General features: G+C 45.6%; 1 long non-coding RNA gene across 1 annotated transcript in view; it reads right to left on the bottom strand.

Moving 5' to 3' along the window:
- LOC138481553 (uncharacterized) overlaps nucleotides 1-4,395 on the bottom strand; it is a 30,382-nt gene extending 25,987 nt beyond the window's left edge. The window contains exon 1 of the long non-coding RNA XR_011274273.1: nucleotides 4,108-4,395. This is a non-coding gene — a long non-coding RNA (uncharacterized lncRNA). The remainder of the gene's footprint in view (nucleotides 1-4,107) is intronic.
- Between the last annotated feature and the right edge of the window lie 11,145 nt (nucleotides 4,396-15,540).

The raw sequence follows: 15,540 nt of genomic DNA, 5'->3' as shown, positions 1-15,540 counted from the left end.
CTTGCGTTATCCTCCCATATAAATTAATTGGTAAATCCGTCCATCCATCTATTCACTGACTCCTTAGTCTGGTATAGCGCCCTGCGGTAGTTCCGCTTGTACAGTTCTTCCATGGATCTAGATATATATATATATACACCCAAGTATCTGGTGTGAGTATCCCAGCTCATCAGCGCACCGTGTGGTGTTTGCAGTGAGTGTGAATAATACCAATTTTGTGGTATTGATCTTTAGCCCAGAGTAGTCCCCAAAAGTCGCCATTTCTGACATGACGGACCCCAAGTTGTTCACTGGGTCCCTGATGTAGAGCACCATATCATCCGCATATAGTGAAATAACTGCCTTGTGTCTGTATAACTGTATCCCTCTATGGATATGTCGGTCCCTGATCCCCTCCACAAGTGGTTCAATTGCTAATGCGAATAGCAGCAGGGAGAGCAGACAACCCTGTCATGTGCCTCTCCCCAAGAGTATTTCCGGTGTCAGTAGACCGTTCACCCAGACTTTAGCACTAAGTGAGGTGTACAGTAGTTGAACCATGCCACTGTAGTCCTCCCCCAGACCCATTCTGCGAAGTACCATGAACAAGAAGGGTCATTCCAACAAATCAAACGCTTTTGTAGCGTCCAGTAGTGCCACCAATATGGGTTTGTCCTGCAGAACAGCCGTCATTAGTCCAAACATCCTGCGAAGCCATTAGGAGGTGGACCTTCCAGGGATAAACCCAGATTGGTCTGCCCTGACGCACCTGTGCATCAGTGGAGCCAGCCTGATCACTAGGATTTTTGCCAAGATTTTGCTGTCCATATTTATTAGAGATATTGGGCCTCATTACGACCCTGGCGGAGTGGGTTTACGCCAGCGGTATTCGCGGCGGACCCTTCCGCCCTACTACGAGTTCCCGTAGCGCCATGGAGCGGTTTCCCCCTGGTTTTTCCGGGCGGAGAAATCCATGGCGCTACGGGACCTTGTTGTTAATTACGCCACCGTATTCTACGGTGGCGTAATTAACGCCTTCCCCACTCCCATTATACCCTATGGGGCAAAAATGGGAATGGGGAAGGGTAAAATGGGGAATGGGGATTTACCGCCCCGCCAAGGTCGGAATGGGGCGGTAAATCCGCCAACCCCCATGGCGGTATCGGCAGCTTTCCGCCGTGCTCCATGGTGCATATTGCACCACGATTTCCGCCAGGGTCGTAATGAGGGCCATTGTGTGGTAGGAGGAGCATTCATCTGGTGGTTTGTCTGGCTTCAAGAGTACCACCACCACTGCCTCTCGCAGCGAGTCTGGCAGACGCCCATCCTTCAGGCTCTGGCGGTATACATTTAGCAGGTGTGGGGCAAGTTTAGCAACATTGAATTTATAGAATTCAGCCATGTAGCCATCCAGGCCCGGGGGAGGGGGCTTTCCCACGTGGTAATGACTTAATTGCAGAGAGGACCTCTTCTAGGGACAGAGGTCGGCCAAGCCATCCCCTCTCTTCCTCTGTACACCAGCATAACACCACTCGGTCTAGGTATTTCCCCCCCAACTCTTGTTGTGTTACCTGAATATGTGAGTAGTACAATTGACTGTAAAAGGCGCAGAATTCTCTAACAATGTCAGTGTCCCCGTGTTTAACTTCCCCATGTGTGTTTTTAATGAATAGGACTCAGCCCTTTCGTGCTTCTACCTTGACCGCCCTCTATAGTACCCTGCTAGGGGGCTGACCTTCTCCATATTGTCGCTGTCTTACCCCAGAGAAACTTCACCTCCCTCTGTGCTAATTCATAAAATTTCTGGTATTGCCTCCTCATCTAAGTGTGCTGGATTGTGTCAGATTCCACTGCATTTGTTTGTTATTGTTTTAGTTGGGTCTCAGTTTCTGCTAGTCGTTATCTGATATGTTTCAGTATCCCTGCTTCCCTAGAGATGCTCTCTCCTCTGACTACACATTTGGAGCTTTCCCATAGGGTCGTGAATGAACCCACCGACCCAGTATTTAGCTCAAAGAAGTCGTCAATGACTGTGGTCAGTCCTTCCTGGAACACCTCATTCGCTAGGCTTTCGCTCTTAAAAACCCATGGTGGTCTCCCTGCCATTCTGTTAGGTAATGTCTGGGTCAGGAGTACCAGTGCGTGATCTGACAATGTGTGTGCTAGTATGGTAGCATCAGTTACCCCACCCGTTAATTTGTGGGGTATCATGGAGTAGTCCAGTCGGGAGGCTGTGCCATGTACTGAGGAATTAAATGTGTACTCTTGTCGCACGGGGTGTCTTAGTCTCCAGATGTCTTCCACCTCCCACAACCAGCACATGTGTTGTAGTTGGTCACCTTTGAAGGGTCCCTCCTGTTCGGTCTTGGTCAGGGTTCATTACTGTGTTGAAATCCCCCACCCATATGATTTCCCCGGGGGTTGGTTGCCTTCTGCTTTCTGGCGATCCACCCCAAGGTTTCCACAAGTCTTGGTTAGATTCGGAAAAATGCATCAGGGTGTACACCCAGCCTTGTATTGTCCCTCTAACCATTACTGCTCTCCCCTCCAGATCTTTGCTCTGAGCAATTAGTCAGAACTCCACTATGTTGCATATCATTATGCATACCTCCCTTGAGTACGTGGAGAAATATTGATGGCAGCCCCACCTTTGTCCGAATTTCACCTCTCTTCCAGGGGTAAGGTGAGTCTTTTGCACCACTTTGCGACTCTTGGACAGACAGTTCAAGCCCCTGACATTCCATGTTATACTATTGAGCGAGTTCGCCATTCTGTTCTAGCAAATCCTTGACCACAAAAGTGATGGGTGGAAGGTTTCGAATGAATCTAAACCACTGGCAATTGCTCTGGGCAACCTTCCACACGACCGTTTTTTAGCCCGTCTGCGCCATTGCAAAAGGGGACCAGCCATGTGCAAATCAGTCAGCAGCTGCCGCCACCGAAGGTAGCAGCCCAGCCGGAACTGCTAGGCCAGGTCCCCTCTGCACAGAAAACCAAGCAACCCCAGACATGTTTCGGCCTTGTTGGACCTCCTCAGTGAGGTGCAGCCTGGTTCCCTGTGGCGCAGCGAGCAAGGGACCCATGTCTGGGCATACCCTCTCTCACAAGGAGAAACAAACTGACCACAAAAGTGATGGGTGGAAGGTTTCGAATGAATCTAAACCACTGGCAATTGCTCTGGGCAACCTTCCACACCACCGTTTTTTAGCCCATCTGCGCCATTGCAAAAGGGGACCAGCCATGTGCAAATCAGTCAGCAGCTGCCGCCACCGAAGGTAGCAGCCCAGCCCGAACTGCTAGGCCATGTCCCCTCTGCACAGAAAACCAAGCAACCCCAGACATGTTTCGGCCTTGTTGGACCTCCTCAGTGAGGTGCAGCCTGGTTCCCTGTGGCGCAGCGAGCAAGGGACCCACGTCTGGGCATACCGTCTCTCACAAGGAGAAACAAACTGACCACAAAAGTGATGGGTGGAAGGTTTCGAATGAATCTAAACCACTGGCAATGGCTCTGGGCAACCTTCCACACCACCGTTTTTTAGCCGGTCTGCGTCATTGCAAAAGGGGACCAGCCATGTGCAAGTCAGTCAGCAGCTGCCACCACCGAAGGTAGCAGCCCAGCCCGAACTGCTAGGCCAGGTCCCCTCTGCACAGAAAACCAAGCAACCCCAGACATGTTTCCGCCTTGTTGGACCTCCTCAGTGAGGTGCAGCCTGGTTCCCTGTGGCGCAGCGAGCAAGGGACCCACGTCTGGGCATACCCTCTCTCACAAGGAGAAACAAACTGACCACAGAAGTGATGGGTGGAAGGTTTCGAATGAATCTAAACCACTGGCAATTGCTCTGGGCAACCTTCCACACCTGGGGTCGCTTGGTTTTCTGTGCAGAGGGGACCTGGCCTAGCAGTTCGGGCTGGGCTGCTACCTTCGGTGGCAGCAGTTGCTGACTGATTTGCACATGGCTGGTGCCCTTTTGCAATGGCGCAGACGGGCTAAAAAACGGTGGTGTGGAAGGTTGCCCAGAGCAATTGCCAGTGGTTTAGATTCATTCGAAACCTTCCACCCATCACTTTTTGTGGTCAGTTCGTTTCTCCTTGCGGGGTCTCGTAATAAAGATACCTTATTCCACTTACCTGTGTTGGAGGGATAGTGTCATTGGCGACGAGGATTTCGGCGAGACCCTGTACCACGTGTGCGCGGATCAGCTGTTCGGGCTCCTTGCTCATCTCCAGTGTTGTCGGCGAGGACGTGAGTCGACCAACGCTGGATCCGTCGGAGCTGTTTGCCGTACGCCCTGTCCAACATTGAGGACAGCGTCAGTTTATCTCTGCGTTATTGATTTATTTAGTGAATTTAAGAAAGCTGTTTTGCATCTTGAGCCAGATGATACAACTCTCAGCCTATACATGCAAACCCTCCCACATAATGAAGATATCTTCTATATACCTTAGCCATTGTTTCAGATGGACCTTATGAGGGTTATTTTCAGCATACACTATTGACTTCTCAAATATTTCAACGTATAGATTCGCTAAATTTGGAGCTATGGCTTCCCCTATGGCAGTACCTTCAACTTGTAGGAAGAAACAGCCTTGTAATTGAAAATACATTTTTTTAATGGCAAATTCTGTACACCACATGATAAAGCCATTGCTCACTGGATGGCCATCCGATCTACCTACCAATATCTCTTCAATCACATTAAGTGTGGCCCTTTGGGGTATCATGGTATATAGAGACTGAATATCCAGATTAGTAGATGTGAATCAGGTGTGAAAATGAAACCTTCAATTTTGTCGATGGCATTTGTGGTATCCCTCAGGTAACTAGTCATTTGTAATACAAAGGGTCTCAAATAGTCTGCAAATTTGGACAGGGGCTCCAAAATAGTAAATTCCAGATACAATGTGCCTGCATGGAGTTTTATAAGGGTCCTTATAGATCTTCTGAAGTATATAAAATACAGGGACCCTCCCTTTTTCTCTCATCAAAAATGCAGCTTTTTGTTTACCAATCATCTGGTGATCCAATGCCCGGGACACCTTATCTCCAATCCTCTGAAATGCCATACCTTTGGACTTAAGGTCCTGTGCGTCCCTGTGGCTGTTTAAACGTAGACTCAAAGCTCATTTGTTCGAATTAATTTTTGTCTTCCCCTATTGATCTGATCATCAGCCTGAAATCTTGTTTCTGAAATCTTTCTATGTTATTTGGTGTATGTCTGTCCATGTTGCTATGCCCATGGGCCCTTGTCCCAGCGTGTTATAAATAAATAAATCATCACTTGAGCTATATGAGGTGTCTCGAAAAATGGTTCACCAAAACTGTTAACAAATTTATGATTCGTCCTTCATTCTGTTTATTCTTTCTCAAGTACTATTATTCTTAAATTCTAACATTTCCTTGAGATGTAGATCTAAATTAGTCTTAACCTCTAGATCCAGTTCTTTGTTGATATCTTCCTGGATCTTGTTTCGATCCATTTTTATTTGTTTCGAGACCTCATTAGCAGTATCAATAATCAAGAGGAGCCAATCGTGTCCGCATTTGTTTGCAATGCAACTCCACTTGATCTTAAAGTCTTTATTGTCCAGAAACAAACTAGGTTTGTTCCTAACAATTAGACCCTGCGGCAACGATTGACTCTTCAAGTATAATTGCCCATTGGAGCTCTATTCTTACCAAATGTTTATGTAGTTGAGACAATTCCACTGACCACTATTATTCTGCACATCAGTCCTGTCTAGGCTGATGCTGAATCTAATCACTTGTGCACATAGTCCACATAGTCCTCGCTATATGCTAGGCACTTCTCAGAAAGCAAGGCCATCATATACACCACAGTCCTCAGAGCTCCCACTCAAAACTAAGGGGGGGGAACGAAAAGACGGAATGCTCACAAAGCTAGACTAATTGAATGCTATGAAATATGACTACAAAGGGTATGGTATTTGTAATGGACAAACTTAACTCATTATTACAACACGTACAAGACCTAAGTGGCCCCAAAATACCAGTATGAAACGGGTAATGAACTCCACAAAGTTCAACCCTAATGAGGGTGACCAGTCTCTACTTTCTGGGGTACACAGAATATGTATGCAAGAGAAAGAGAAAGGTAAACATACATTCAACCGAAATGATCTGGGTGACTACTTGTCTCTCCACTTTGGATATAGCTTTGCGGCTTAGGTGCTTAATGGGGGTCTTGTTATCATTTAGTTCAGCTGTATGTGTATGAGTATTTTGGAGTTCATCAAATGGGCAGTCTCATCTGAATTATGTATATTGTTTTCAACTCACTATTGAGTATTTTAACATTCCTCATCAGGTCAAACTTGTTAGATCTCATGGTTTTCGTTACTTATAGAGAGTTCCCCATTATTGTGGTTTTCCACTAGTTTCCGATGCTTTTTCGGCTGCTGTGACCATTTGACTGATTGTGTCTCAGGTAAATTACTCCTTTTGCCCGACACTCAATTGGATCATGAGTGTGGCGTCCTGTAGTGGGTTTGGGATTATTTCACTCCAGGTGGCGGTCTGGTGTGGAGTGTTTGTACCCTGTGTGAACGTGGTAGATGTTCAAGGGCACTGTGCTAACTTGACAATGAGTGCGTGCAATTGTAACAGTCATTTCTTTCACAGTGTTTTGTTTTATTTGAGCAGTGCATGAGGGGTACTTTGGTTATGTTCTGGGGCATCTGTGTGTCTAAAAAGGTCTCAGTTGGGGAATTATATGGTAGGAGTCTTAATTTCCTCATTGGAGGGGTTCATACCTAGTGAGAATTGGTCAAATTAGTGTTAGATGGGATGTTAAGGATTTATTCGACTTTGTCTTTTTTCTGTTTCTAGGAGGGATGACTTTTGTTCCTGGGTTTTCAATTGGGAGACCAGAGAGGACATTTTCTTGTACCCCCGGAGCATTCTTGATAAGTGCATCGGCCGTTGGGTGTGTTTGCGATGGAATTATAGCTCCATGCCAGTTCACTACTTCATCCCTTTGGTAGAGTTGAAGCTGAATATTTCCTGCATGTTGTGACTGGGTTGTCATTGGTTTGTGTATTTCGCAGTGGACCGCAGTGGCCAATGACGGCTGTGATACAATAAATAAGTCCAATGAAGTAGGACTGAGAAATGTATTGTCTACAATCTGGGGCTTACCATGCATAAAGAGCAGGTACCCTTTATCAAATAATATTTTTGGGGCTGTACTAGCCTCCTCCAGATAAAATGTTGTTTGTTTCTGGTGTTTATTGATGAATTTATATCTTAATGGAAGTTGAGGGACTATCTTTCTTTATGTTCTTTTTGTTTCCTTTCACTCTTGGGGTGCAGTGCTAGAAATCCTTCTTTCCGCCTGCAATAGAGTGAAGAAAAGTATACCCACTATACAAGAATCCAAAGTTCTACAAAAGATTACAGAGCATAGCCCTGATGAATGTACCACCAAATGGGTGTTAGGGACAGAAACATGTTGGACTGATAACTTGTGATACACAAACTGGACTATCATAAATTCCTTTTCTGTCCTATTGTGGGAGACATAGGGCCTCATCACAAGTTGGGTGGTAGCCCTTAAATGCGGCGGTAATGGGGTTACTGCCGCTTTTAAGGGCCCACCCAATCATGAGTATGACATGTTTCCCCCGAGCTTAGAGCTGGGGTAAACACGCCAGAAAAATTCAGATTTTTGGTGCAATTACCGCGCAGTAATACCGCCGGTCGTACTTGCTCAGAAAATTCCCTATTGGTCCAATGGACCCAATGGGGAATGGAGAATAACTTTTACTGCCGAACCAGTGAACTGGCAGTAATACCACTGGATGGGTGGGCGGTAACGCAAATAAAGTTGGCCGATATCCCAGTCGGGATACCGCCCAACTCGTGTTGAGGCCCATAATGTTTTTAAGATTCTGTTATTGGGTTAATGTGATATATGTTTTTTTTGTATTCTAATAGTTTTTTTGTGGCTATCCACAAGCAATTTTAGTTTTTATATAACGGTATTAGATTTGTTATGATTGAATTTAATATGAATTTGGAATGCACTTGATACTGTGTTTTTATGTCTATGCTATTGGGTCAATTCTTTTAGGACTAAGCATTGTGAACAAATAGGAGGTAGTCACCTAGATCATTTGGGTTGAATATATCTTTACATTTCTGTTTCTCTTGCACACATAGTCTGTCTACCCCAGACAGTAGAGACTGGTCACCCTCCTATAGGGTTAGACTTTTGGGAGTTCATTACCCATTTTATGCTGGTTAACTTCAGTGATGACATTCTGATTTTCACAGCCATTTATGGGGAGCATATGTCTCGAGTGAGGGCAGTGCTGGAGAGAATTTGAGGCAATGGTCTCACTTTAAATAAAATAAGAACAAGCATGAAGTCTGGAAGGATCATCTGGAATGCTTTGGTTTTGTGTGCCACAAATCTGGGGTGTCTGTGGACCCACAGAAGATAAAAGATAGTGAACTCTGAAACATCAGTCGGAAATGTGCAGTTTCCTGGGCCTAGTCAACTACTGTGGCCGCTTCATTTCCTATCTGGTCTCCATCTTTGAGTCACTGCAGCGTTTGAGCAAAGCTTAAAAAACCATGGGTGTGGAGCAGCATGCACCACACTCACGCATTTGAGGCAACAAAGGACGTGCTGGCGGACAATGCCACTATGTCCTACTTTGACCAGCTAGAAGATACAGCTTCTGGTGGACGTAAGCCCCAATGTCCTAGGTGCGGTGTTGACACAGCGGACGGCGACCGATGTGGTGTTAATCGCATATGCTAGCAAGGCATTGACGCAGTACGATAGCAGGTATTCCCAGATTAAGAGGCGATCGCCGTTCTGTGGGGCTAACACCATTTTCACCTCTACCTGTTTGCACAGTCGTTCCAGGTGTTGTTACACCAAAAGCATCTAATTCCGATATTCAATTGCTCGTCTCCTCACCCTATTATAGAGTAGTGAACACTTCAACTGCAAGAATACGTTTTTTCCACCGAGCACCGTCCAGGAGCCAGCAACCCTGCTGACTTCTTGTTGCATCATAGCCAGATGCATTCCATGCCAGTCGGCGGGATTGCCCAGACTTCCGGTCCCCATTTAATCTATGCTTCAGGGGGAACAGCACTCTGACCTGGTAGCCTAGAGTTTGGTTCCTTGCTGATGGAAGATAGAGTATGGTGGTGCGGGTGGTGGATGAATTCTTGGACTATCCCGAGGGGGAGATTGTGGAATCTAAAGTGGCTTCTGATGTGATTCCCAAACTGGAGGAAATCTTTGCAACGCATGGCCTGGTGACTGTTCTGAAGTCAGACAAGGAACCGCCATTCCATGGTTCGGACATGAAAGGTTCCTGGAAAGGTTGGGTGTGATAACTCCATGCTGTCAGGTCTGTGTTCTCACCAGATGTCCTCAGGAGCTGCTGAAACCCACAGTCCCTAAAAGGTTTTTGAGCCTAAACCAGAGTCTGAAACACTCCCAAGGGAAAGGGGAAGTGGGTAAAATAACAAATGGATCAGATTCTCGGCCTTGACTCTGGAGGATATCTGCATTGGGATGATAAATATTTACATGTCAGTTAAACATTCTTTATTAACCTACCACCCTCCTCCTGCTCCATCCTCCAGTATATGCTCAATGTACCTGAATTTCCCTCTAAAACTGCCTGAGGTATTGTTTCTAGCAAGACTTCTTAGTTGTTTTTCCTTTTTTCAAAGTCATAAGGAAATAGCCAGATTTCAACATAAAGAAGTCTTCACCAAATTGCTTTTGAAGTTTTAAAACTAAAGAGAGATTTTAAACTGAACTTGGTTTACTTGGATTCCTCCTCTGAAATCTAGCCACCAATTGCAGAGCATGTATATCTACTGCTGACTCCCAAAAACATTCTTCTGGACCAAAACCCTTTCAGTCAATCAAATATTGAAGTCTCCTTCTCGATTTCCTAGAATCCAAAATGGCTCTCCCCTCATATTCCTCAGTTACCAAAATGGCTCTCCCCTCATATTCCTCAGAGTTATTATCCACCTGAACAGGAGGGGAAATTGGACTAAATCTAGTGCCTTCCTGAAGTGGCTTCAACAAACTCACATGAAATGTTGGATGCACCTTCATACTAAAGGCAACTTCAGCCTAACCGCAGCTGGATTTACCACCTGCTCCACCTCAAAAAGGTCCACCAAATTGGGGACTACATTTATTTCTCCCTTTGATTCTCAGATCTTTGGTAGATAACCATACCCAATATCCAATGTTGTATTCAGAACAGCTCTTATGCTTCGTATCAGCAAATCGCTTGTAACTTGCTTTATTCTTTAGTAAACTTTCAACAGCTCTTTCGAGATTAGACCTCATAGCCCATAATCTCTCCTCCACAGCAGGACTCTCAGACTCACTCCTCATCTCCTCCCTCAAAAAATGTGTATGAAACCCCCGACTAAAGTAAAATGGGGCATAGAAATTGAATATTTAGCAGAATTATTGTAAGCAAATTCAGCTAGCCAAATTAAATTCACCCAGCTTTCTCTGGCCTGCAGATAGTACCTTAAGTATTTTTCAAATTCTTGGTTTACCTGTTCCACCTGCCCATTAGTTTCAGGATGATATCCCGAGGACAGTTTCACCTCTACCCCCAGCTCCTTACAGAATTTCTGTGCACCAATCTCTGAACTGTAACCTCCCCTTTAATGTGAATGAAACGCCCTTTCTTTGTAGGAACATGAACTACCACTAAAACGGTTGAACAGTCTTGATCTTTTGGAAGGTCAACAATACAATCTAAATGTAGGGTATGCCAAGATCGAGGAGGAATTTGAAGTGGCTCCAGCAATCTGTAACGTTTTCCCACTTGACTCTAAGATTGTGCACAAACTTCACATGTTTTCACAAAGTTCAGGATATCCACACACATAGTACTCCACCAGAAATTTCTCCAAACCAATTCAAGAGTCTTCTGAAAACCTGGGTGACCTGCAAGAACTGACTTGCGACACTCCTTCAAAAATCTGTCGCGCAAAGCTTCACTTAGAAGGAAGAGTTTAGAATCCAAAAATGGCAGACCATCTCACTTTCGGGCCGGATCGAATCGCTCCCATTCCTCCATCTCTAACCTGCTCATGCTTTCCTGGATTTTCTCTCGCAAACCTTCTTCATACGATGTTCCACCCAAAACTAAACATTCAGAAGGAATCAGGGATTGTGTTTCCTAGCCTGCTTCTTGTCCACCTCCGGAATACTGATGAGACAGAACATCAGCCTTGCCGTTCAACCTTCCTGGCTTGAAAGTAATCATGAAATCATAGTCCGCGAAGAAAATAGACCATCTGAACTGTCTGCAACTTGGAGGTGGCAGGTCTGTCGACCTGCCAAAGGAGTTTCTGTGCTTCCGCTATCTTTGCTGTTTTGAAAAGCCTTACTTGGTCAAACTTGCTAAGTGCAGTGGCTTGGGCATATCCAGCTTTGGGTTTTTTGCCTCTGCAGGTGGTCCAGTCCTGGCTTCCTGAAGTCTCCAGATGACTCCCCACATCTGTTGGGTCAAGACCTTCAGTCTGGAAGGAATTTCTGGGCTGTTTGCTGCTGCAAATTTCCATTTCCTTCCAGGTTAATTTGCTTGGCTATGGGTTGGTGCTGGTGTCCAGAGGGATTGAGAGGCTTCACCAGAACACCAGCTCTTCAGCTTAGGATCTCTGAGGATGCCTCCAAATGTGGTCTCTGCCATGGGATCATTTGCTGCTGTTGTGCCTCCATTTGCCACCAAGTGCAATCTCTGCGGATTCCCACCTCTTCCAGGAGTCTTCCTCACTGAGTTTTCCACTCCTGGTTTGAAGTTCAATGGTATAGGAAGAGCCTTTATTCTTTTCCTTGCTTGCTGGGATCATCGCTGGCTCATGTTGCAAGCCCCTGGAACCAAATCCTGTAAACCACACCTGTGGAAAGGAGTACTGTACTTCCCGTGTTGTTTCATGTTGCTGGAGCCACTTTTTCCAAAACCGCAGACTTAAGTACCTACCCATGTGTCCTTATTCATGGTAATCACCCCCAGCAGTACCTTTGGTCCAGGGTTGGGGTTCTTTGAATGCAAGCATGTGCTGCATTCCCCATAGACTTCTATTGGGCGCCTTTCTGCTCTGCTGCATCTTTTTATGGGGCTCTTGGTTCAGTCTTCGACCTCTGGAACACTTCTTTGGGTCTCCGCTGACCTTCCATGGAGTTGCTCACTGTGGAATCTGCACCTGTGGGGTAGATCTGACTTACCTTCACTCAAGCGGATGGCCCATTGACTCTTCACACATTACAACCTACAGCGAATGATGAGTAAAGTATGGTGTGGGCGGGGAGTACAACCATTACTGTACTCCAGTAAAACCTCACCACTCTTATTACCTAAAATCTCATACCTACTGGCATTCAGCCTATCTATGTAACTGGTTTTAACTACTCTGCCAAAGTTGAATCTGGGTGGTTCTTTCAATGCAGTCTATAAGACGGTTAAATGTGTTGGGAGTTATCTATGTACTGCATTTAGATGGATTTTGTGGGTAGGAAATGTGTTGGATTTACATTGTTTGTTGGGTTGGGGGTAGGAGATTAGTTGCACTTGGATGGATTGTTGGGGGTGGGAAGGGTGTTGCACCTAGATTTTCATGGGGGTGGTAGGAATGGTGCTGCACTCTTTCGTTAGCCTGCCCATTCACGCAGATCTTTAGGATGATGTCCTGTCCCAAGCACTCTGAAGATCATATGCAAAGCCGGCCCAGTGCGACCAAAGCCCTTTGAGGACAGACTGTAAAGGTAACCTCTCTATTGTGCTCAGAGAATCCCATTAGCCTAGTTTCTATGGTATCCTATCAGTCCCACCTAGAAGATGCTCTAGGACAACCAGTCTATTGCACCTGGGAGACTTAAGAGTAGCCTGTCCATAGTGCCTAGAAAAGTCTATGAAGGCTTTTTCTTCCCCACAGAAGATCGGATGACACAGCGACATCAAAGATAAGCTCCATCTGAGGTTAAGGTATGCATAAACGCACCACTCGGTGGACATCTGCCACAGGCAAGGCTATCCATCCACGCACTATAGAATGCAGCTATGACCATGACAAATTCAGTCTAGCTGGCACATAATCGATTTACACTGAAACACCAGACTTGCCTCAAAACCTCTGCATTAGAATACAGCGACAACCTATGACAAATTTGGTCTAGCTGGGTACATATTGAGTCTCCTACACTAGCACTCCATCATGACCTCCCTCAGCACCCGCCCACGTGCCTGACCTCTTGAGTTGCTTAATGGAGCCTAGCCAGCCCTCCTAAACCCTAATCTTGGCCAAATGCACACACGCATCTTAAGCCTCCTCTTAGAGCATTCCCAAACCTGGACTTCAGTCCCTGAGGGCATTCCCATCACAAGGCGCTCTGATGCCATACAAAAGGGAAAAGGTGCTATATAAATGACTAATACAATACTTCATATGGAACTTTGAGCCTTCTCTGGAACTTTGACTGTGGATTATGCACCTGGCCCTGGACATTTTTCTTGGATCTCCTAGGGGTCCAGTGAGCTCTAAACAAAGTATTATAATTTTGTTACTTACCTTTGATTTTTAATTCATTTTTAAAGTCATACTATGCATTTCTCCAGTGGCACTATATTTTTAATATTGTGGCTTACCATGGCAACACTGTAAATATTGTTCCTTGAAATGTATGTGTTCGGGAGAATTCTCAGAAATGGCTGATATCCCTTACCTAATGAGTCCCTCAGCAGCTTTGCTGGATTACTAGGATTTATTTTTTTCACCTGGTAAGAGTGTGAGCCCTTTTCCCACTCTTACATGTGTTTTGCTGTGTATGTTTTTACCATGTGTGTGTTCTTGGGCTCTGGAGCCTCACCTACTCCATGAGCACCACTTTTTTGTGTGTTACACATCACCTTCAGTGCAGTGACACAGGGTTGTCCCACTGACTCCATTTTTCTGGGGCCGACTACTGTCCCCCAGAAACATGTAAAGTTGCCATTAACTTTATGTAGTCACTTTAAACCACAGACCCAGTACACCCCATCTTACATGGAGTATTGGAAAGGGTTAACTCTTATCCCTTTTTGTCTGTGCCTCTTGGAGCATTGTTTCCCTCCCTTTACATTAAGACTTGGCTGGTGGCAGTGGTATCTGCCCTAACTTTTCTACCGGGATTATCTTATATATATGTGGTAAGGTTTTAGGCTATTATATTAGCCTCAAACATAAACCTGCTTGACCAAATACATTTTTTTTTGGCTTCGGCTGGGTTTATTCGCTATTTCTTTTTGTTAAAGTCTTTCTCGTGTTTTTCTCTGCGCCCCAAACCGGGGATGATTCCTTTGTTCGCTGTCTTTTCGCGGGCTTCTGCACAGAAGCCCTCCTTAAGGTACCTGAAAGTCTAGGTAGATGGATGTGAGGGAGGGATCTTCGGACCCCTGCCATGGATTCCCTTGGTAACCCAAGTCGCAGTCCTGTTTGATTGGCTGAGGGGACTGTCCTTGCCAGGACAGCCACTCTGCTGTGTGATTGACTGCCAGGCTGCATGAATGGGGGAAAATGCATAAAAAGCAGGTCTCTGGGACTGGAAAGGCAGAGTCGCCACTGGAACGAAAAAACTAACAAGGAACTGGAAGAAGAGGACCTCTACAATGACTGAACCGCCCGTTGAAGCCCTGCTGCAGGTCTGAATCTTCAGAATCCGACGACAGAGAAGATCCTCCAGGAAACTTCTTCCCTTGAGCTGGTGGGACCAACCAGTTCGCCCAAACTACAAGCCAGGACCCCCTCCTATGGTCGAATTCGCTGTACAGAGCTACAGTGGGCCGGATAGCCAGGAAGGTCGGACCCTACTTGGGTTTTAAAGAGCGCACCTTTTATTCGTTGTTTTGCTCTGCTGCTGGCTTCTCCCCTTGGTGGCGCAGGACCCTCCAGTCTTCCTACTCCGTGTCATTCTGACAGTCGTTAAAGGAACCGTGAGCCTGCAGGAACCACCATGAACGTCCACCTCAGATACAGCTCACTCTCCGTTTTAAGGTACTGTGCAAATCCGGTTGTCTGTTTCGTTCAACCACGGTGAAAGTGTTTAAAATCGTTCTCCAATCCGAAGGCTTGTCCTTCTCTTCTCTTTGAACTAATTTTTCTCTCAACCAACCTTGTCCGGAATCTGTGCCACGAACTTTACCGCAAACTACCCTGAACTGTATGATCTTGAGCAAAAGACTTTTAACCCATTGACTTTGGCCGTAAACCTTTTCTAGCTGATCTCCTCACTGAAGTTCCTCTTGTTCAATTGCCCTGAGTACTTACCTGTTGGTTTGAGTTAATTTCTAATAACTTTGTCTTTCTCTCCCTTTTAAATTGCTGGAGTGCCATTTTGCTCCCACTTCATTTTGTGAGCTTAACTTGTCTGGAATTTAAGGGAAGTGGCGTGGTGTATTTATGACTGTGATTTTTAACCGGCTTAGAATAGTGAAATGTTATACAACCGTTGAGTAAATAAATATATATTCTTTTACTTAGAAACCTTGAGTCAGTGTTTG

The sequence above is a fragment of the Ambystoma mexicanum genome, chromosome 5p, assembly GCF_040938575.1.
Source record: "Ambystoma mexicanum isolate Mex_15411 chromosome 5p, UKY_AmexF1_1, whole genome shotgun sequence".
Taxonomy (NCBI): domain Eukaryota; kingdom Metazoa; phylum Chordata; class Amphibia; order Caudata; family Ambystomatidae; genus Ambystoma; species Ambystoma mexicanum.
Note: the sequence above shows the minus strand (reverse complement) of the source record. Positions and strands in the feature narration are given on the sequence as shown.